Source organism: Cydia fagiglandana, chromosome 16, assembly GCF_963556715.1.
Source record: "Cydia fagiglandana chromosome 16, ilCydFagi1.1, whole genome shotgun sequence".
In the NCBI taxonomy this organism is placed as follows: domain Eukaryota; kingdom Metazoa; phylum Arthropoda; class Insecta; order Lepidoptera; family Tortricidae; genus Cydia; species Cydia fagiglandana.
The window spans coordinates 2,063,347-2,087,455 of NC_085947.1; the positions used below are offsets into that span (position 1 = coordinate 2,063,347).

A 24,109-nucleotide genomic window follows, 5' to 3' on the forward strand; every position below is an offset into this window, starting at 1 on the left:
CCGTCAAAATGTTTTTATTTTCGGCTCCCAAATTTACGCAACTACTAATGATGCTTACAAGCCTGCAAAAAGATCATTATGCCCTTTTTTCATAACGTCCATAAGAGTTCGGTGATTAAGCGGGTAATCTAGCGGTTTTTTGTGACCTTGGATATATTTAGGGTTTCAAGGTTTATCTGCAGAGGATGAACAATTTTATTTTGAGGATATAAAACTGTATAAACTAACAGAAAGCACAGGTTAGGAATAACAACAAAAAATACAACTCATTATTTTTAACAATTTGTTTAGTACAGAATTTACCTAAATAAAAATAAGGCATTTAAAAATATGTTGTTAATTAATTAAAATTTGTTCTATAAACAATAACTGACCTTTACTGCCACCATTAATAAGCTAAATCTGGATCTCAGACACATCCAACATTGGTCTGAGAAGTTCGGTCTATTCGTTAACCCCTCCAAGTGTCAGGCCATTGTCATAGGCGGCGCCCGACAGCTCCTTAAAGTCGATATTACACCTCCTGTATACTTTAATGGCACGCCTATTCCCTACAGCCAAAGTGTAAAAGACTTGGGTGTCTTTCTGGATAGTACCCTGAGCTGGAGGACACAGGTAGCCGAAATTAGCCGTAAAGTTACTGGTTCTCTTCATGCACTCAACAGGCTTAAACACTTTTTACCAATTAAAACAAAAATATTGCTCGTACAAACTTTAATACTGCCAATAATCGACTATGGTGATGTGTGTTATCCGGACTTAAATGAAGAGCTCCTGGATAAATTAGATCGTTTAATGAATAATTGCATTCGTTTTGTTTTCTGTCTCCGTAAATACGATCATGTCTCCTCATTCCGCTCTAAACTTGGCTGGTTTCCTATTCGTATTCGTCGCAAAATTCGCATGCTCTGCACTCTTTTTTCTGTTCTTAACGACCCTCAGTCCCCCGAATATCTAAAATCTTTCTTCCACTACTATGGTGTCTCTCGTGTCCGTCAGCTTCGCTCTTCTGGCAATCTTTCTCTGTCTATACCATCTCACCGAACTGGTTATATGTCCGATTCCTTCTCAATTCAGGCAGCTCGCCTTTGGAATAGTCTCCCTGTCAAAATTAAACAGTGTCCGAACAGATTTGCTTTTAAAAAAACCTTAAGTGAGCACTTTGCTGGCAGTACTGGAAAATCTTGAATGTTTCTGTTTTGTAAGTTCATCTGATTTCATATGTATGTACTATCGGGTGCAGCGACGGTTGAGCATCCTACAGTTCGATTTCAAATGCACCCCAGACGCGGTCACTTATTTACATTATCCACCAATGGGAACAGTCCAAGATTTTTGACCAGTAACTCAAAATTTTTAATATAAACGTAACGTGCCTAACAATACGGTACAATTTGCAACGGATATGAAATCGAAAGGAGTAGCTTTTTTTACCTTTTTTTATAAGTAAACCACCAAGAAACATCTGGCTAGTAACACTTAAAATTGAATGCATTCTAATGACCCAACTCAAATTCCTTACCTCGCAGTTTCGGTTGTAAAATTAAATCTCTTGACGACTTTCCTTTTTTCTAGACATATTTTTTTATCTAAGTCTCAAAAAAGTTGAGTGCTTAACGAGTTCAACAAAGATCAATAAATAATATTATTGATGTGTTTAATTTATATTATAATATAGGTTAGAATAAAATATACTTAACTACTTTTATAATAAATATTTAAGTGGGGTATCACATACAACAAATGTGACTTGTTTGCCGTTTTTTACGCAATGGTAAGGAATCCTTCGTGCGCGAGTCATAATAATTCAGTTGCCAAATAAATAATTGGTAGCTTGCTCATATTGAAATATTTTAACGCTTTTGTTGCCAAAGTAGGTATTCATTTTAGTACCTATTTCTATTTTTTAAGCTACTGAAATCTGATTAATTAGTTGACCGGTTAAATACGTGCCCAAAAAAGTAAGGGTCGTTAAACAATTTAAGATTCGTTCAAGCGGGCAGATGTTAAGTTAAGACGCCGCACGGTCTCTGCACGCAAAGTGCGCAAAATTTTACAATTCTGGACAAACATTATGGCTATTAAAAAAAGTTTCCACGTATTCTTGGTCGCACCGCACTATTGTTTTACGGGCACCAGATGTGTAATCTTTCTAACATAGAATGCCCTTTAAAATGCAACTGATAACGATGGTGAACACATGTTTGGGTTGGTCAGGTAAGAACCCAAAAACAATATCGATGCAATATACTTAAGGCACGACTGTGATTGGCTGTAATACTTGTAATATAAGAAGGCGTGACGTTTTAAAGTTTTGGGTGCAAGCGATTTTCGTTGAGAAATGCTCAACCGTCGCTGCACCCGATAGTATGTATGTATATGTATATGTAAGTAGGTATATGTATTTGTATCAATATTATTTATATTTATGTATGTTTATATTAGTGTATTTATTATGATTGTATTGTGTTCGTACAGGTATGTACCTAATTGTATCATCTACTACATGTTTTTGCACCGCCTACAACTTATCTGCTTTGCCTAAAGGTTGACTGGTAGAGAATGCCTTATGGCATTAAGTTCGCCTTTTGTACAGTGTATTTCCTTATGTGCAATAAAGATTAACAGCCGTATTCATAAAAAATCCTTAAATGAGGAATGATCAGCTTATTAGCTAATCCGCTGTTTAGGCTTAATAAGCCGTTGATAAGAACCATGATTTATAAACGTTTATTAGGGGCTTCTTAACTAATAAGCAGATTAGACGCGTTATGTTGGCATCTTGGCGCATCATAGACTAAAATATGGCTGAACATTAAATTAAAAAAAAAGTTTGACAGCAGCACTAGCGGCCAATCGTAATATCATGAAGAAGTTGATTTACTATTTTGACTAATTTTCGGAATTATCTCTTATTAAAATAGCTTCTGTGCCACAAAAATAATTAAAGATTGCTGCATGGCCGGAAATTTTATAAAACTTGGTGAGTAACTACGTTTACAGACAAGTATCTTATACAGCAACAAGTAATAATATGAGTTCACTGCAATGTTGATATACCTATATCTTATTGCTTTTAGTTTCAATATTATGTGGAATGGAGTCGAAAGAAGTGGGGTTCTTTCAAACTAACCGAGAAGTGCATAATTAGCGAAGAGAAGAAGTCGAAGCCAGATACCGTACCAGACCCCACTCGCCTCCGCAAGAAGAACCATTGAATAATGGTTCATGAGTTCACACTAATTTATTCTGGTTGCGGCAGAAATTCACAACGGGTCAACAAAACGAAGTCCATTCAGACTCACTAAATCAGGTATGAACAATGTCCTATACTTTCTTGTTTACCTTACATACCTGCAGTGTTTAGAGTTAGACAAAGAAAAGTCTGCAGCGATTTTGATGATAACTCTAGGTACAGTTCAAATTTTGGGCATGACCATCTATTTATAATATATTTGACCGAAGCGAAGCGAAGGTCTACGTTTTGACTCGGGCATTTTGCTTTCGTATGTCCGGATGTTCTCCTCTACAGGTCGCAATTCTTAACCGATTCTCGTGAAATTTTGTGACCGAATTTTATGACTAAATAAAATTTTTTTGTCAATCCGGTTTTTGGAATTTTTTAAAAATGGCGGAGTCGTGATACCTGGCGCCTAAACAAATAGTCGTATCGATATCATAAGCCTATTTTCTTTTTGAAACATGTTTACAGAGTTAATAGCAAAAAATGCAGAAAAAAATTATCGCTGGTTTAGGCGGTATTTAGATATTTAATTTTAACTAATTTTAATTTGAGAAGGAGTAGCTAAATTTCGTCAACCCATCTAAGAACTATTTGGCTCAGTTTGTAAACGTTCGCTTTTTCTGTTTGCACAGAGGGTCTGGGTTCGATCCCCAGTAATTGTATGCTGGGATATTATAACTTTTTGTATTTTTTTACACATAAATTTCGTATTGTTTTTCTTTAATTTACTATACACCGTGTTTTTATTGAATTCCGTTAATTTTGTAAGCAGGTTCGATAGTTAAGGTTTTAATTGTCAAATTAGTTTCTCTAAATTCTTCTAAACAACGAAGCCATACATTTACTCAGTTTTAAGCTCAGCTCGCGAGGTCTACAGCTCACAGAGCCACTAGTATAGACATAGGTACGTAACATAAAATGTAGTATCTGAACATGTTAAGATTGACACTTGCATTGACGGCTTTGACATTATTTAAAGGTTATAACACTTATAAATTTGGTAAATTTATCCGTGCTTTGTGGAGCTTGGTGTATTTGTTTAAAATTATGCATAGGTACCTGTTAACGATAGAAAACTCATACGTACCTGTGTGGGATGATGCTCGCTAAAACTTTCCCAAAAACATTTACCTACTTAAAATCTGTCATAGATAATAATAGTTCATAAATGCATAAATAAATACACACATATATATTAGGTAAAAATATAATATAAATATCCTAGTGTACTTACCTGTAACGCCATCTATGTACCTAGTTAAGGAAACAGTTTTTTTATAATAAAGCGAAATGTGAAGGAAGTGGTATGCATGTGTGCACCGTTTGACCTCTAGTCGCCATTGCACCTTAACGAAGCGCACACGTATACCTTTCGCTCGCATTTTTGGCAATATTCGACTCAAAATCCGTCTTCTTCTTCCCGCACCATACCTACAATTGACAAATTGGTACTTCGACCGGATCACGGGAACAGAACCTGTAAGCAGGACTAGTTGAACGATGTTCAAGACACCGCCGCGCAGTGTTATTCAAACGCGACGCATGAATAATGAAGCATCTTCCAATCTAGTGGAGAATGATGGAGAACCGTCAGCTCAGCAACCCCAGCCTAAACCTGAGCAGCAATCTGAAAATAATGTGGAAGCCAAGAACGAGCTGGTGAAGCCATACCCTCCGCGCAGTAATGAATCGGTATCCTCGTCGGTTTTTATGGCTAGAAAAATGCAGTTAGAACTAGAGGCTGCGGAGTGTAAGGCTAGAATCGACAAAGAACTAATCGATAAAAAATTAGCTTTAGAGATCGCAGCTCTGGAAGTGCAATCAAATAGAAGTGACAGATCTCAGCGTTCTGCTAGCTCCAGTTATAAAAAAGTTGAAGAATGGATCGTACGCAGTGATCAAGTTACAGAACATAAACCACATCAAGAGCTCGAAACCACCAGCTACGTTAACGGCGAGCCGACCGCCGATAAGCCGGGCGCGCCGTGCGCCGCCTCCGGCTCCGCAACCCGCCGCTCAACCAACTCCGCAGCCAGCAGCTCGGACAGCACATCAGCAGTCTTCGCGTGATCCGAGCGACATCGAAAAATTAGCTAACGCTCTGCAAAGTGCCATTAGTGCCTCAACTTCGAAAACACAAAGCCCAGAACTAATAGCCAGGTTGGTAACATCTAAGGACTTGCCGTTGTACTTTGGAGACCCTATGGAATGGCTGCAATTTAAAGATGCTTATGAAGACACAACATTGCGCTGCAAATTCAGTGACTCAGAAAACGTAGGCCGTTTGCGCAAATGTTTACGTGGCGACGCTAAGGAGGCAGTTGTATCGATGCTCAGCGGCAAAACTGATCCAAAGATTATTATGCAGACCCTCGGACTTCGTTTTGGACACCCGGAAGTGATTGTTAATAAAATAGTCAACCAGATCAAGAAACTGCAACCGCTATCACAGGCTTACCACAATGAAGTTATTGTTTTTGCTACAAAGATAAAAAACTTTGCCGTGACCGCTCGCTCAATTGATCAAGCTGATTATTTACGGAGCCCGGAGCTAATAAACACCGTGCTGTCTAAATTCCCAAGTGTCCTTATAAATCGGTGGGGTGACTACGCGTATGAACATTTACATGAAAGTAAAAGGTCAAAGTTCGAACATTTATCGGATTTTTTAGAACGAGAGGCTGTAAAGGCTGCCTCAGCAGGAGTGTCTCACATTTATAGTCAAGCTGATAAGAATAAAAAACAGCATGAAGAGCGACGAGGTACCCAACACGCAGTTCTACTAATAACTGACACAGAGAAATGCAACTTCTGTAAAATATCTAGCCACCCACTGCCAGACTGTCCACGGTTCAAGCGAGCGATGCGGCGCGATCGCTGGCGTTATGTACGTTTTAGCAAATTATGTTTTAAATGCTTAATATCACAGCATGATAAGCAGACCTGCCCCGCCGCGGCTTGCAACGTGGATGACTGCGGCCAGGTTCATCATAAATTACTACATTGGATTCCAAAAAATAAAAATGGTTTAAGTGATAAATACGTTAACGTTATTGACAGTGAATTTGCCATACAGTCTAACGAGAGCGAAACCGCGGACTTAAGTGATTTTGTAAATAACATAAACATTAATAAGAAGACAGTGCTATTGAAAGTAGTATCAGTAGTGGTGCACGGACCTAATGGAAGCAAGCGAGCCTGCGCGTTACTCGATGACGCGGCAGCGATATCTCTGGTATCAGCTGATCTCGCCGACACATTGGGATTGCGCGGCTGCAGTAAAACGTTACAAGTTCAAGGGGCTTGGAAAAGTACAGAATTACAATGCAAAAGTGAAGTTGTAAACTTAACCATTACAAATAACACAGGTGAATCATTCGATCTGTGCGCGCGTAAAATGAGTGACCTTGATTTGCCAGTACAAAAACTATCCAGTGTTAATTTTGAGAGCTACGAACAATTAAATGACTTTAAGCAATATGTATTGCGCGCCGACGTTAAACCACAATTGCTAATTGGTCAGGACCATTATCATCTGGTTGAACCTGTTATAATAATACGGGGAAGCAAAAATAAGCCTTATCTCTCGCGCACACCGCTCGGCTGGTGTGTCCATGGTAACATATGCGCCGCGCCCGGCACCCGGCTACGGAATGACACAGCACTTTTATCAACGCGAGCGCAGCCACTGGATCACCTGGCGCCTGCACCCCCCGCCCCCGCGGCCCCCGCTAACTCAGTGCCTATGTCTTATCAGCTGGTACCGTCGTCGTGCATAGATAGTGCGAATTATTTACAAAATAAGGTCTACAACAACAACACTTCCGATCCGGAAACTGCCGCACCTATTAATAATATGGATAATTTGGAATCACACGAGGAAAATGAAACCCAAAAAGACTTAACTATGATGTTACGTTCGACCGGTGTTACTACGAAACCTCGACAGAGCAAAGACGAGTTACAGGCGAATTCAATTCTCGAAGACACTGCCAAGCTAGTTAATGGAAGATGGGAAGTTCGCTTGCCATGGGAATTTGATGCAGCCCTGCCAGATTCGTATTCTATGCCCTTAAGAAGATTACTTTGCCTCGAAAGAAAATTTAAAAGAGACGTGGATTATTTTTCATGCGATCATGAGAGAATAAACCATTTTACCAATGGTTACGCTCGAGACGTAAACAATTGCACAATTACGGGACGCATATGCAATTTGGCTCACTTTGAAATTGATAATTCAAATAAGAAACTAAGGATTGTTTTCGACTCGGCAGCGACCTCTGGCGGACAGTGCTTGAACGATTTTTTTTTACAAGGCCCAGGCTTGCTTCAATCGTTTTTGGGAATTATGTTTCGGTTTAGGGATGGTTCCAACGCTTCGGTCGACGACATTAAAGTCATGATTCTTCGAATAAGGATTAGAGAGGCAGATCAGAACGTGCTGCGGGTTTTATGGCGCCAAACTACCTCAGAACCTGTGAAGGCATACGCCATGATGGCTTTGAATTTAGTGCAAATTGAGCACCGTTTATGCACATTTTATTTTGGTATAAGTAAATATACAAGCGACCTGCTATACGCGTTGCACTGGGTCCCATTAGAGATGAGTGCAGCTAGGGCTGCACTAGGGGGGAGGATGTTAACGATAGAAAACTCATACGTACCTGTGTGGGATGATGCTCGCTAAAACTTTCCCAAAAACATTTACCTACTTAAAATCTGTCATAGATAATAATAGTTCATAAATGCATAAATAAATACACACATATATATTAGGTAAAAATATAATATAAATATCCTAGTGTACTTACCTGTAACGCCATCTATGTACCTAGTTAAGGAAACAGTTTTTTTATAATAAAGCGAAATGTGAAGGAAGTGGTATGCATGTGTGCACCGTTTGACCTCTAGTCGCCATTGCACCTTAACGAAGCGCACACGTATACCTTTCGCTCGCATTTTTGGCAATATTCGACTCAAAATCCGTCTTCTTCTTCCCGCACCATACCTACAATTGACAGTACCTACCTATTATAGGTATTATATTTCTTAACCATACAATGGAACCAAATGATAATTATATGTACAAGTGATGTTTTATTGTAACAAGCCGTTGTGTCGCGAGTTTACTTCTTGTCATCGTGTCATTAGTAATAATTTTGTAATGGTATTTATTTTATGCATGGAACAATGCGATGGTTATTATACTCGATCACCTAGCCAACCTACTTACTACGAGGAAGGATGGTTCACAAATTAGGCAGTATTTAAATACCAGTGTACAGGTGTGTGTATAGATACTGTGTACCTGCTGATTAAAAATAAGATGTTTTCTGCGTACAGTTGGTTATAATTAAGTTGGCTAATCTATATCTCATCAGACAGTTTGGACATCTATTCCAGAGAGTTTGCAAGGTCAATGTACAATGATATCATATTATAGTACCTAATAGGTAATGAATAATAAATGAAGTCATATTGATCTCTGTCTATAGCTTAAAATGATACTTAGTTACCATAACTATATTGAATCATGTGACCCTAACTTAAGTACATCCATTATATCATAAGCTAAAAATTAAAGAAAATTGTTGAATACAAAAATACTTTTATTCAAATTATTGCATCTTTTCAGATCCTGAAAGTACCATCATTAGCCACTGTTATTGTTGAATAACTCCAGGCTTTGGAAGAAAAGCTGTGGCCTGTGAACAGCTGTGAATATTGGTCAGAGAAGTGTAACTGACTCCGTACACTGCAAGTCCCAGCAGGAAATCAGCAAGAAACCTAAAAGAAAAAAAACATCAAAATGAAAACCTAGCTTGATTTAGGTTGAAGTAATAAAATTGTTCTAATTTAATTGGTGTTTTATTTTACTAATTAAATATATTTTTTGACTTGTTAAGGTTTGTACAATTTTTGTTAATGATGTACAGTCACCTGCAATAATATGTTACACAACAAAGGCCCATAAGAGCATTGCACATTTTTGCAGCCTTCGAAGAGTAACATATTATTGCAGGCGACTGTACCCATATTGAAATACTCAAAATTCCATTTTTCTAATTACAATGCAATAAAATCTTAAATGTATCTAGCAGTCTAATAGGGATGTTTCCTGTACTTAAAATAAATTATGTCACACCATACCATGTATAAAATAAAGCACCAGATTATTATTAGAAAATAAATTTTCATATAAATACCATAATAGCAAATCATTTTGAGAGTTCTAAAAAGGAAAGTAGGACCCTATTTTGCACATATTTATGATATTCATGTGTTTGCAATATTGTTCTGATGAAAGTGTACAATTTATATAAAGTAAAGTAGATATTCATAGGTAAGTTCATGCTATGTACCTAGTTCAAAGAAGTTCAAAAATAATATTGGTAATTAATGGTTCTTATGTAGAATAAAATTAAAAGGTATTTTTGAATACCAGACAATGACAAGGACAAGTTTAGTGCTGCCCATCTGATATTAAGCACTGCAGCCTACAGGCAACTAGCGGAGTTACAAATAGCCGACAGTGCATTTTTGGGAGCACTGGAAACCTTAGCGTCAAGAACAGGTAGGTATAGAATCCAACCTGGATGACTATACTGAATAATTAGTTGACATAAATGAAACTTTCATTCTATAAAGTTCAGCTTGCAATATTTTTACCTGGAGGCCAAATTGTTATGCTCAAAGCCAATATTGAGCAAACTGCCTATGCAATGACTGCATATACCCGTGACTTTTTCAGATTTTTCATCACTTTACCAGACTGACAAGAGTGCACACTTCTTTTACCTGTAAATAAGTTGATACTTTTAAGTAGTGCCTACTTACCTGTGATATTTTTTATTAAACACAGTCGGTTAAATATGTCTATAAAACAAGTTAACTTATGGTAAATATTATAATCTCATTAGGTATAATGGTTAGTTATTCAATTGCAAACTATGAACGAGATTGATGTACTCTTACAGGGTCTATAATATTATATAGGTAGGTATAATGTGCGCAAGAAATGCAATTAAATTTAAGTTTGCGAAATGCGAACACCCTGATCTTAAATTAAAAACAACGTTTCTGGCAAGTGGTAATAATGAATAACTAAAGGGTTTACGCACAAATATAAGTAAGTCCTCGCCGTGTCCGACGATGGCGACTCCTCCAAATATTTTTAATTAGGAACATGGAACGCTCTAATATTACTTGCCAAGCCAAACTTGGTTTCGAAAATGCGATTGTATGGCGAGCAATGAAGCTGGCCCGCATAGATTTAAGTGAATCTGGCGGTTTACCTATTTCTCCAAACGCCTAATAGCTGTGAGGGAGGAACTCGCTCCGTTTATGATGCATTTTTCCGACTACGCGATCATAGAATTCTGTTGCCTTCTTCGATATTTAGGTTAAACGAAAATCACCATACACAAAATCACATAAACAACTTATAAAAAGCGGGATATTTAGGTTTCGCGCCATTTTCGCACTATATCCAGGTATGTAATACGTAATTGCACATATTAAAGTTGTTTTCCATTCACATTTGGGATTTTAACCAAAACGTACTATTTGCTCTTGCTCTTGTCACTCTTGCCAAAATCAGCTGTTTCGTGACCGCCATCTTGTAAAATAGCAGATAATAAACAGATAAAGAAGGGTCCTCGGCTCCGTAACTTTCCGAGGATTTAATAAAGAGATGATCAACTGTTTAGCGCTAAAAAGTGTTTATGAATCACGTTTTGTGACATCCGGTTATCAGCAACTGATGATCAATGCTCTAACTGTTTATGAATACGGCTGTAAATAAATAAATAAATAAAATAAATAACTACTCACTTAAAAGGTTTAGCAAGAATACTTACTTCAGAAAAAGAATCAAACACTAGAAATTAGTTACAAAATTTGCATTTCGTTTAAATTTTACTTTTGCACGTAGACTCGTTAACGAGAGTTTCTGTTGAAACCAAACAAGATAAAGACGTCCCTTTGAAACACGACTTGAATTTCTTGAAATCATCGCTCGAAAAACTATTTCCAACTTTCAAGACGAAACCATAGAAATATAACCTTACTAGAGCTCGCATACGTTGTTTTGCGAGATATTTCTTCAATGTACATGACTACCTATTTGTAGCTTTCTATTAGAAAGGGTCCTCATGCGCATAAAGCATAAGGACCCTTCTCTGATGGAAAGCCACATTTACTGTCTACATTGTCGCACCTGACACTGTGGTGAAAAAGGGGCCAGTTAGTATTTTTATTTTATTTAAATATTTAGGACAGTATGTCATTACGCGCACAAGTCGCACGTCAACCTACGCATCGATTTCTTGCAACTTTTTAAAATAACTCGCACGCTTAGTATTTAATTTACACATTAAAAATTACTCACGCTAGACCGGGCCGGGGCCGAACCGGAGTTTCCGGCGCTTTTCTACTGAAAGAACCACGTGATCACCGATTAGCCGATAGAAAATGACATGTCGGATAACCACGACCCGGGTCCGGTTTAGCGTGAGTCCTACCTTACCGGATGAGACTGTTTAAATCGACGCCAGCTATCCTGAGGGAAACTTCGGACGGAACCAGCTACTAGATGGTTCGATTAGTCTTTCGCCGCTATACCCAGTTCCGACGATCGATTTGCACGTCAGAATCGCTACGGTCCTCCATCAGGATTTCCCCTGACTTCGACCTGACCAGTCCTTGAAGCGTCTATTAAGACACATGTCTGTGGCCAAAACTGAAACTCGAGAAAGTATTAATATTCGCGATAAACTGAGCGCGAGGCTGAAAGTGCAGAGTGGATATTAAATTTAAAATTGCAGCGCAGGCTGAGAATTAAATTTCACGGCATTCTGTTTACCGTCTAGCAAGTGACCTTAGCTAAAAGATTTAATAGAAAATCTTTTAAATATTTTTACTTTGGGAGACCTAATAAGTACCTATATAATATTATATTAGCCACTGTAAAGGATGATTCACGCTCGACCGGACCGTGCCCGGGCCATGGCGTCCGACGCAAAGAGAATAGATAGTATAGAGGGCTATTGCCAAAGTAAATTTTGTAGTCACGGTACATTTACTGCCATCTATTGACACACGATTAAAACTTAAAATAAAATTGAAAATGTATAAATTAATCAAAATATGTTTACGGATAAATGATTTTTAATTTTTATTGTTCCATACTGACCCATGTTCTTTCACTGATATGTGTTAAAATTGTTAAATATCAAACGGTGTCGTCAACGCCATCTAGCCGAGAATAGGCTAAAGGTGTGTGCGTCATCTATTCGAGAATGACTTTTTCTTGATTTCCGAGGCACGTTTTTTTCTTAGACTTTATTTATCTTATACGGAGTTATATATATCTCTGGTCCAACGTGTCATTTTCGATGACTTAGGTCTATTCTCTTTAATTAATGAAACACGATAAATAAGTCATACGGCAAAATTAGGAACAAACATTCAGTATGCTCTGTCTTTTCCACGTTACACTCAAGTAAAATTCATGACAAAACAGACGATTTCAAACAGTAACCCCTGTTCGCAAAAAACGTAATTAATTTATTTGTTATCTCGTTCGGACAGTCCGCAAAACAGACAGAGGCGTAATTAGGGCAACGTAAACTTTTTAAAAACCTGTTACCCGTCGAGGAAGGAATCTGGTTTATGCCTAATTTTAACGACGTTACCTTTTTCCTTTGCATATAAATAGAATCCTATTTGGAGTTGCAAATAGTCTTTAGAATTTATTCTTAGCTGTACGGTTATGATGGTCGTTCTTGTCTACGTGACAGCGTGATAAAACGATGTCCGACACTTTCTATCCCACAGTGTTAAAAAGTGACAGTTATTTTATCACGTGGATAAAGATGGATAAAGCAATCCATAATACGCCGGCTGATTGGTATAAAGACCTTAGCGAACTCGGCGCCCATTGGACAGAATTTGGTGTCGGAGGCCAAGATCCACTTTGGGTCGTTGCGTCACAGCAGTAAGTAAGTAAGTACTTTAGTTCAGGCACGGGTATTGAAGATAATTGAAGTGTTTGCACCCACAGAGGAAGTCATCTCGTATATGGTCATTTGGCAAAAGCGGCAGTCCAAAAAAAAACAACGTGACTACTTTTGTGCGTCATAGCGGCCGCTAAAACTACAATCATAATATATAGGTAACTAAAACATACTAAAAGTTTAAAATTATAATATTTTGTCAAAATTTTTTTTGGGCGACTCTGTAATATTTGAATTTACATAAAACTGAGGAAGAAGTTAAAATCATCCTATTTTCTGAATAAAGGGGCCCACTGATTAACAGTCCGCCGGACGGTATCGGCCTGTGATTTGCTCGGAAAACTGTCAAATTTTGTTCTGACAGGACTGGGCCCCTTTAGATGTAGTAGGTACCTGCGTAACCTGCGTCACACAAAAAAATAAGTAGGTATATTTATCCTATTTTTAACACAATTCTAAGATATGGGCTGTGAAGATTTTAATAAACATTGCCTTTGTGAACATTTAAAAAAATACATTTTCGATACCTTTTAATATACATTTTCGATTTCTAGTGGCACTAGTAAAAAAAGTTTACCTACTATTTATGTTTCTCCAAAACCGAACAACTTTACTCCACCGAACTATTAAAATGCAAATTGTTTCGAACGTATCAATTATGGGAACAATAGCAACCCTTCACAAACATCTTACAATCAAAAGGTCGTAAAATAGGTCATTGCCCTTCAAAATTGGGCCCTTTTGTGTGAGCGGTATAACAATTACTTCGCTAAGGGGCTGTCCATAAATTACGTCACCGATTTTTGTCGATTTTTGGCCCCCTCCCCCCTAAAATCATCCAAAAATTATGCTTCACATGACCCCATTTCCTCCTGCTTCATGCTACCGTCACCCGATGTCCAGACCCCCCCCCCCCCTAATTTGAAATGACGTAATTTATGAATAGCCCCTAAGTGGTTCAACAATCAATAAGCGATTACGATGTAATGCCAGAGAGTGTTCAGAAACTTACTGCCGTATTCGAACTTCAAGATATTCACAAGAGACGACACTTACTAGATCCAATCTAGATACGTTATAGTTTAGATATCAACTAGTTCTCTTTTGCAGCGCATTGCAATTCGGGCAACCAATGTCACTTTTACGTTAGATAGAGTAAAATATCTATTAGACGTGAATTATATCTCTAAGTCATATCCTTAGGAAATCGTTCAAGAGTATCTCCAGAATCGCGCAAATGTCAAATTTGGCAGGTTAGATCCTAAACATATCGTTATCGTATCTTGGTGATGTCTAATAGATGTATTTCATAATCAGAATCGGGCCCTTAGAATAGTAACATGAAAACTTAGAATAGAATAGGTAATATGGAAATTTGATGCCATAAATTTGATAAAGTTTGTCAAAGGACTGTCTCATTTCAATCATAGACAGAGAGAACCATACTACGTTTGTCTTACACTAATAACCCAATAGAAAAGGATGAGTATAGTTTTCCTGGTTCTTACCTTCTTACTGACTGACAAATTGGTTTGACCAACTATAACATAAATTTGTCTTTTATGCCAAACACTACTTGATTTTCAAGAACTGTGACTATAGGGGCGGCGACTGGTAAGTATATAAAGAAAATACTAAATATTGGACATTCTTACACTATTGTCAAATAGGCCCGTCTTTAGGGAATAATATAAGTCAATGATTTAAATATTGGGAGTATCATGGACCGCAAGAATAATGAATATAGAGATCTTAAAAATAATGAAGAAGAAGAAGGAAGTTTTAGCCACAGACATATATGGGCCGGACACTATCATGAATACTGACATTACTTTGATGGAATGACGTTTTTACTGATAGTGTAGGGATTGACATGACATGAAAAGTATAATCTGCTGAAAGTTATAATAGGAGGAAAAATAGACGGAACGGGGAAGGGGAAGAAGGAGGATGAACTGGCTCGACAACATCGAAATGGACAAACATCAAAGATGCGGCTATGCTAACAAGACTGGCCAAGAATAGAAAAGACTTTGCAGGCACGGCAGCAAAAGAAAAAAAAGAAAGATTTAAATTGCTTTATCTAGCGGACTGATCTGCGGTTTAACAGTATTTTGCAATGCAACTGGCAACTTTGACATGGTAAACGATGCTTTGTTTCCCTCCACCTCAGTGAAGAGTCGGTTTTAATAACGAACCGATGTTTCCAAGAACAAGAGGCCGATTCTGGTCTATTTAACTTCATCATCATCATCATTCTAGCCTTCAGTCGCCTACTGCTGAGCATAGGCCTCTCTTCGTGTACGCCACTCATCCCGGTCCTGGGCTAGTCTCATCTAAAAGTGCCCCGCGCCACCACCAACGAGCCAACGGACGCAATTACCTGTGGAAAGAAAAGTACAGTCAGGGCTAAAGACATGTATTAAAAATGGAATTTTTGAAAAAAAACTTATAACATTTTCATATGGTTCACATCTTGTTTTGTTACGACCTATACAATACGGGTACCACCAGTTTTGACATTGACATTTACAAAATTTACTTTCTATACATCTTGCTTCCACTATTACGCGAGTGCGAGCAAGATGCATCGAAAGTAAGTTACTTAGACGTGAGTGAATATGCCAATGTCAAAACTGCACCTCTAGCACAACTGGCCGCGACAGGCGTGAGAAGTGACAGATCGGCGCGCCTTGGCGGCTTGTCGCGTGTTGGCAGCACAACTCACGCGCGAGAGCCGCGACAAACTCGCGATCAGGTGTCACTGTCAGAAAATGACAACGATCGCGACTTTGAACTAAAATCCGTAGCACAACTGCCTATTTAGAGACAAAATATTCTCTCGTCTTTATGTCAATCCGCGAGTCGAAGTCTACGCGACTTTATAACGCGACTCGCTCTCGCGGGTGGTTTGCTTGTACTTTTTTAACTAAACTCATGATAATTATAACTTAAAAACAAGTTTGATATATTATGCAATAATATGATTTGTATAATTACTTATTGCCCTAAGGAATAAGGAAGTATTGAACAATCACTAAATGCGCTTTACGCACTCTTATATCGATTATGCACGGTGATACCTACAAGTACCACAACACACCCATCATGTTTACAACTTTAATTTCAAACAGCTAGCTTGTAGGTACTCAATTAAGTAATTAGGTACATATGGAGGATTTTTAAATTTCAATTCAGGTTTGTAAGTTTGTAAAAGTAATCCTATGACTTCCTTACACCAAACTTTCATCAACCTAACAACGGAGGCCGCTTTGCTTGTACATAAATGAAGCCGATGAGGTGGGTAGGTACAAATGTTCAAAACAAACAATCCGACTTAGTAAGTAAGCCATAGTCTTAGTAGTAATATTTAGGATCACGGTTAGATGTCTAATTTCAACAATCTCTTACTATTTAGGTACCGTTTGGAACCTTCCTCGACTTCAACAAAACATACCTACATGTGGCCTGTGCCCGCTGCATCGTACTGTAACAGAATGATGTAATACGTGGCTATAACAGGATCATGTCCGGCTCAAAATCATGCTTTGTATGAAATATCAGTCAACTCCCACTAAACCATTCCGTCCCCTGCCAACACCATACCGTGACGTGACTGGACCGAGCCGACCAAAAATATTTTGAAGGAGTCATTACGTTCATGTCATAGTCTGCGTAGGTAGCATAGGTACGGTTATCATATGGTCTACCATATTGAAACTCCTCTAAAACATACCCGTGTTCTAGATGTTTCACTTCATGTTTGACAGGGCCTGATACGATCATGCTATGATATGTTGCTGTCAACATTAGGTATGAAGTGGGCCTTGGGGAGCTAATTAATAATGGCTTCTAGGAGTTCTAGGTACTTACCTACCTACTTTATTTTTGTTTCTTTTCAGGTAAATATACAGGAGAGAAAAAAAACAATATTTAAATTAATAGTATATTGCTTTGCCTTATATATTCTTGCAATATTCGACTTCTTATTATTAAACCTAATATATGTATATTAACATCTAGAACCACTATAGAGAAATTGTAAGAATCTTCTTTATTACCCTTGAAAAGTATTTTCTCTCTTCCTTTTTCTTCGACATGCGGCGTAGGACAATTAAATATCACCCTGGAAAGAAAATTGGTTTGTAAACAAGACAATAAAATATGGTCATGACTTCATCAAGGACTATGAAATAAGCTTTTCATATCAATTTGTCAAATCATAAACAGTTAGGTACACAGTACACACACATGCCATCCATTATTGGCACAAGAAAAACTATATGAAACTTATTTGAGAGTTACTGTGGCAGCTTAGATAGGTACGCTATAACCATTAGAGTCATTATTAATAGTTCACTTCCTCGGTGGTGTTCTTAAAGCTAAAGCGCTTCTCACATCTTAGTTAATTTAGAAAAGGGGACAGCTCGGCGTTTGAAACCTACAAGCTTGCCTAGTGTGTTTCTTTTCCTGAATCTCCACTTCGGGTCCTGTTGGCACGTTCCTGTTAATAATATTTTCCTTTGGGTGCCGGGATATCAATCGTGTCTAGGATAATGCTGAACTTATTCTGAAAAAAAAAACACTATTTACAACAGGAATATGAGAACAAAAATATTTTATTTTAAAGGTTTATTAAACAGAAATTTTTAAACAATATATATTTTAAGGAATATTATCAATATTAAGTATATAAGGCTCTATTACTTACATTTTTTCATATTTTTTCCCGTAATTAAATGTTGACAAAATTTGAAAGTTCCTTGGCTTTGACAGGAAAAACTTAACCATCGACAAAAAACTAGATTTTTTACCACCAAAGAACGAATGATTTAGCGCATCCCTGGTTTCCGATTCAGTGTTGCCACTTGCAAATATCGATTTGTTTAGACTTTGATTTCGCCGGGTAACACTGACGAGTCGCGCCGCGACTTTGAGTTCTCTACGCGGCTGTTGCAGTCGCGGGTACAAGTTATGCTATGGAAATCGACAGATTTGACAGCCGCGGAAATGGCGACTCGAGTCGCGGTCTAAGTCGCGGATGCAAGATGTGCTAGAGGTGCTGGTGGTAGTGGTACTTGAGTCAGTATGTGTAACAATCAGCATAAGCGCGAGCGCTGATTGGTCCTCACGAAATGCACTGAGAAGTCGTCTCGCTCGCACTTATAGGTGTGCGTGGCATATCACGACGACTCCAGGTCGTGTCAAAACCCAAAGCTATATCAAATTGTTAAAATGGAATCAGCATGCAGATGTAAATCACGATAGATGCAATGCCATGTTGTTTTGTAAGAATAAAAGTAAGAGCGCGTTCCTTGTATATTTTTGTGTTCCTTGCCAAGTGGTTCTAGGAACACGTCTATTTTACAAGCTTTTATTTAGTTTCACCTGACCGTTGTCTGTGTGTAATCAAATCTTGCAAGTTAAATTTGATCCACTTCCCGGTTTCCGATTGAGCTGAAATTTTGCATGCATGTATAAATCGGATGACAATGCAATATTATGGTACCATCGAGCTGATCTGGTGATGGAGACAGGAGGTGGCCATAGGAACTCTGTGCTGAAACAACGCAACCTAATTGTGTTAGGGGTTTTTAGAATTGTCTCGATGAGTATTAGTTGTCTATCGTATGAAAAGTACAGTCAGCGATAAAAGCTTGTACCAAAAATGAAATTTTTGCCAAAAACTTATTGTATAGACGAATCGGTTTTGAGGTTAAGTACCTTTTAAATAAGTACCTAACAAAACTTTCTTGAGACTCAGACACATATTCCAAGTATTCCAACCTGGAGAAGGTTGAAATACAATAATGTGGGTAAGATCGGTAATATACATATTTTTGGTTGGGAACAACGTCTTAGGGCAAGAATTTTTGTAATTTTTGCACTTCGCTCAAACGTAGTTCAAAAGGAAGATCTTCGCTCCTTCTAATGCCCTTACCAGGATTTCAACCCGGGACCTCCTGCTTCGTAGGCAGGGTCACTATACAGGGTTACTTTTTTACCAGTACAATAAATCAACATACGTAATTGTTGCCAAAAATAAAAAATACCAGCATTCTTTGTTACTACTATTTGGGAACAAAAAAACAAAAATACCAATGCCCGAACTTATCCGCTAAAGTACTAGAAAATGTGGATGCCTTACGCATCAATTAGCAAACGCACGAACTGGCAATTGTTTGTTTACGTCATCGCGCGCGATTTAGCGAGCGGCTTAGTGCAACCAGAAGTTACTAAATTGGTGAAGGATAAATTAATTGATGCGAAATAAAAAAAAAAATATTTGGGCAATGTGATCTATTATCGATACCAATGATGTGGTAAAACTTATTGTACCGGTAAAAAAGTAACCCTGTATACCGGCTAGGCTAGGAGGTCGTCGCTGATGTCACTATGATGTCACTAATGTTTTATAGTTGTCAAGGCCTACTAGAAGAATATAATGGTAACATTCCATTTTTAACCGCAGCTGCACTACCGGTACTGAACGCGTCGCTGTCATTGTCAATTTCCATAGTAAAATGAACAGTAGTGCAGCTGTCGTTGGAAATGGACTGTCACCTTAATTCATTTTCCTCGCGGAATTTCCTCTTCATTTTAATCCCAGCATTTTGCCACGGCTCCTAGGAGCTTGGGGTCCCCTTGACAGTTGTCCCGAGAATTGGCGTAGGCACTAGTTTTTGCGAAAGTGACTGCCATCTTACCTTCCAATTCAGAGGGTAAACTAGGCCTTATTGGGATTAGTCCGGTTTCCTCACGATGTTTTCCTTCACCGAAAAGCGACTGGTAAATATCAAATGATATTTCGTACATAAGTTCCGAAAAGCTCATTGGTAGGTACGAGTCGGAGTTTGAACGCGCTACCTCCGGATTAAAAGTCGCACGCTCTAACCGCTACGCCTAGGTTTTATAGACTAAGGGCTGATTTATAGACACCTCGCGAATTATCGCATGCGATTTTAGTTACATTGCGGACTGTGGTTTACGTCCAATCAAAACCCGCAATGGTAAGAAACTCGCATGCGAGTTCTCGCATAGTCTAAATTTATCGTGCTTTATGAAATATTAATCATACATACATAACTACATACATATAATCACGCCTATTTCCCGGAGGGGTAGGCAGAGACCACGGATTTCCACTTGGTACGATCCTGACATACCACTTTCGCTTCCTTCACATTCATAACATTCCTCATACACGCTCGCCGGTTTAGGGTGCTCTTGACCTGGCCTTTCTTCAGGATTTCCCCGATCTGATCAGAGAAAGTCCGCCGTGGTCTACCCCTTCCAACACCCACTTCCACTTTTCCCTCATACACTCTCTTTGTCAGCCTTCTTTCAATCATTCTTTCCATATATAAATAAATATTATTAATCAAGGCTTACTAAATAGGAGAATATAATTTTAGTTTTTAATTTTGTTCGTTGATAGTGCGTGGAGCAAGCCGACAAAATTAATTAGTTTTCACTCGTACGTTAGAGATACCCGCATCGCTTCCGCGATAGTTTTACCGGATATGCCCGGGTACCCATAGTTACCGGCTCATTAAAACTTGCGGGTACCGTCGCTCGACCGACTTATCCGGTGAAAAACGATATATAAAATAAATGGGGCAGAAATTTACAAACTTATAACTAGGTAAATATAAAAATTAAGGGTATTATAGTTATGCTATTAGGCCATAGGTACCTGGCTAAATGTACCTAGCACGCTGCTGGCATTTCCTCTTTGCACGGCTAGCGAAATACGCTGGATTAAAAATGCGCCGGACCTGGGGTCGCCGCTTTTCTCTCGTAGGCGTTGACCTAATTTTCTAATAAATTTTTTAGCATCAGCACACCAAGGCCCGCTGGTTTCTAAGGCTACTGGTACGAAATCGAAGGTCGGCTGCAGATTTGAGTGTGCGCGGTATAATGACGATGAATGATAAATAAAAACCGGCTAAGTGCGAGTCGGACTCGCGCACGAAGAGTTCCGTACCATTACGCAAATTAAAGATGGTCAGACGGACGGACATTCGAGTCTTAGGAATAGGGTCCCGTTTTTACCCCTTAGGTATACGGTACCCTGAAAACTTTTCTGTTCTTCCCAGGACTTCGAATTGTACCATTTAGTTATTTCAATTACTCTGAAAAAAGTAACTAGCTATTTTGTGTCAAAATGATTTTGAGGTTAAAAAATCAATAAATGATTAGTTTTTTTTCCTATGTGTATCCATTTGTGTGAGTCAATCGGTCCTCGCTAGAAATACGGGCGGCCGGTTGCTCTTTGTCTGATAGAAGCTATATGTGATGTGTCTAGTAGGTGCGTATTACAGATTTGTTGGGGCAGATCCCCGCAGCGAATACACCGGTATTGTCCTAAGTTTCCAGGTCTTCGCCGGGATTGTCGGTTTCATGGTTTTTTTTTTTTTTTTATTATGCATGGGTTTACTCATGGCCACAGACTAGCCGAGGCGTAGACGTGGCCTACGATGGAGCGAGCTCGCCCAGAAGGTGCCTGTTCACTCTTGATTTGAAGGTTGCCGGGTTATAAGAGCACGGAAATATAGACGCCGGCAAGGAATTCCATTCCTTGGCAGTGCGCATAAGGAAAGTAGAAGCAAAGCGCTTAGTGCGAATTGGCGGAATATCTACCAAGTAAGGATGGAAACCGGCCGTGCGTCTAAAAGTCCGATGGTAGAATGGGGACGGTGGAATGAGCTCGTGTAGCTCTTGAGCACACTCCCCGAAGTGCAACCTGTAGAATACCGACAGGCTGGCGACTTTCCGCCGATGGGCCAAAGTTTGAAGCTTAGCCGTTAGCTTCTTGTCGCCAATCATCCTCCTGGCTCTGCGCTCCACTGAGTCCAAAGCGGCGAGTTGGTATTTAGCTGAGCCATCCCACAGGTGGCTGCAATACTCCATACACGACCGGACTTGAGCTTTGTAAAGTGTTAGAAGCTGTCCATGGTGTATTAGTTAAACGTTTTTAAAGAAAAAGTAAATCTAGAGCCGATAAGAGACAATTATGTTTATAATGCAAAAAAGCTCGTGTTAACGTCTTTATAAAAAAAACTGATTTATAATACCGTGTTCACGGGAATTTAACGATATCGCTTAGCGAACAAGCTATTTCGTTCGAGGTGGCAATTTACTTGAAAACCGGCCAAGTGCGAGTCGGACTCACGCACGAAGGTTTCCGTACCATTAGGCAAAACAATTGGCACGTTTGTTGTATGGGGGCCCCACTTGAATATTGATTTTATTCTGTTTGTAGTATTTATTATTATAGCGGCAACTGAAATAGATCATCTGTAAAAATTTCAACTGTCTATTAGCTATTACGGTTCATAAGATGCAGCCTGGTGACAGACAGACGGACAGCCGGACAGCGGAGTCTTAGTAATAAGGTCCCGTTTTTACCCTTTGGGTACGGAACCCTAAAAACGTTTGTATAACGAATTTAACGTTGCTTATTTTTTAAATAAATACGGTGTTTTTAATTTTTTCCTTGGCTTGGCAGTGAGGCGATAATTACTGTGTTTATGCTTTGCATGAAAATAGCTCGATAATTTTATATTCCTAGTGTAAAAACAAACGAGCGAAATGCGCGATAACTAAATGACATCATTCAGATGTCATGCTGATATCAATGTACGTTCGAATTGGTCTCTAAGATTACGTCACATCTAATAACCTGGGGGCATATTCGAGAAGGCACATTTGAAGTATCACGTGGATATCCAGTTGATGCGGATAAATCGCGACTTGTGGAATTGCGTACAATCGCCACCTGTCAGTGAACTCTATCCACACTAGAGGTGGGGCGTTGTACTGAAAAAAATTTGGGACAGGTTTTTCTTAATGGACGACTTTTTGTTTGTCGAGTATTTAAAAGCAAGGACTTTAATTTTCGAAATATAACAAATATGAAGTTGCCAACACCTCGTACCTCCATTCTTACCTTTACTTTAAGTAAAATATTTTTTGTTAACTGACAGTCGTCTGTGTGTCTGTTGGATCAAAAAATAATGGAAATAATTTTTACATTGTTAATATGTCATTTGATTAATGGCCTTGACTCAAAACGTCACGATTACGTCAGATCCCTACTAATGAAAAGTCGATTTTTGCATAAATAACCCTTATTTGTAAGACGCTTTTTTAAGTACGGTAAACACGTAAATTGCCTATTTGGGGTGATACACGTAAAACTGGTATTTTCATAGAAACGTACTTTTGATACGCATTTTGCCAACGTGTCCCAGCTCTAGTTAGGATCGCAAGTTGTTGCATTTGACAACGTGCGATCGTAACTGTCAATTGATGAACATGCGATACTAATCAACTGTTGATTTGATGTGGATGTGAAATGTCAGATTTGCACGAGTGGAATAAGGCCCCTGGCCCCTATGCCACGGTGACAGGTGCGACAATTGTCGATATCACTGTTACTGACGTCACAGGCCTCCATAGACTACGGTAACCGCTTACCATCGGATGGGAAGTGTGGTTGTGTGCCACCAAAAAATTAATAATAAAAAAACTCCATTATATCGCCAATAAATAAGTAAATATTTTGCGAAGCTAAAGACAATTGTCTCAAGAAACACGACAATTGTCACGAAATTCCGACACAACTTATTTGCTGTCAAGAATTACCAAATGTTCTTTCAAATCTTGTGACAATTGTCATCATCAACATTATAACTTCGCAAGGGAAATACCTGTTTTTTGCCGATATAATATTAAAAGTTTTTTTTTTAATAATGATGATGATGACAAACAGAAACACGGCCCGACCGATAGTGAGCGGTAACCGTAGCCCATGGATGCCTGTGACGTCAGCAACAGCGACATT

General features: G+C 38.7%; 3 long non-coding RNA genes across 3 annotated transcripts in view; 1 reads left to right on the forward strand and 2 right to left on the reverse strand.

The window, feature by feature from the left end:
- Nucleotides 1–24,109, reverse strand: part of LOC134671719 (uncharacterized) — a 404,925-nt gene that overhangs the window by 177,072 nt on the left and 203,744 nt on the right. The gene's annotated exons all lie outside the window — the stretch shown is intronic.
- On the forward strand, nt 2,622–9,149 carry LOC134671683 (uncharacterized). Its single transcript, XR_010099252.1, has 3 exons — nt 2,622–2,983; nt 3,081–3,313; nt 8,880–9,149. It is a non-coding gene; the product is annotated as an uncharacterized LOC134671683 (long non-coding RNA).
- LOC134671684 (uncharacterized) lies at nt 8,833–11,026 on the reverse strand. The gene is made up of 3 exons (XR_010099253.1): nt 10,540–11,026; nt 9,914–10,042; nt 8,833–9,031 (listed from the first exon to the last, which is right to left on the reverse strand). It is a non-coding gene; the product is annotated as an uncharacterized LOC134671684 (long non-coding RNA).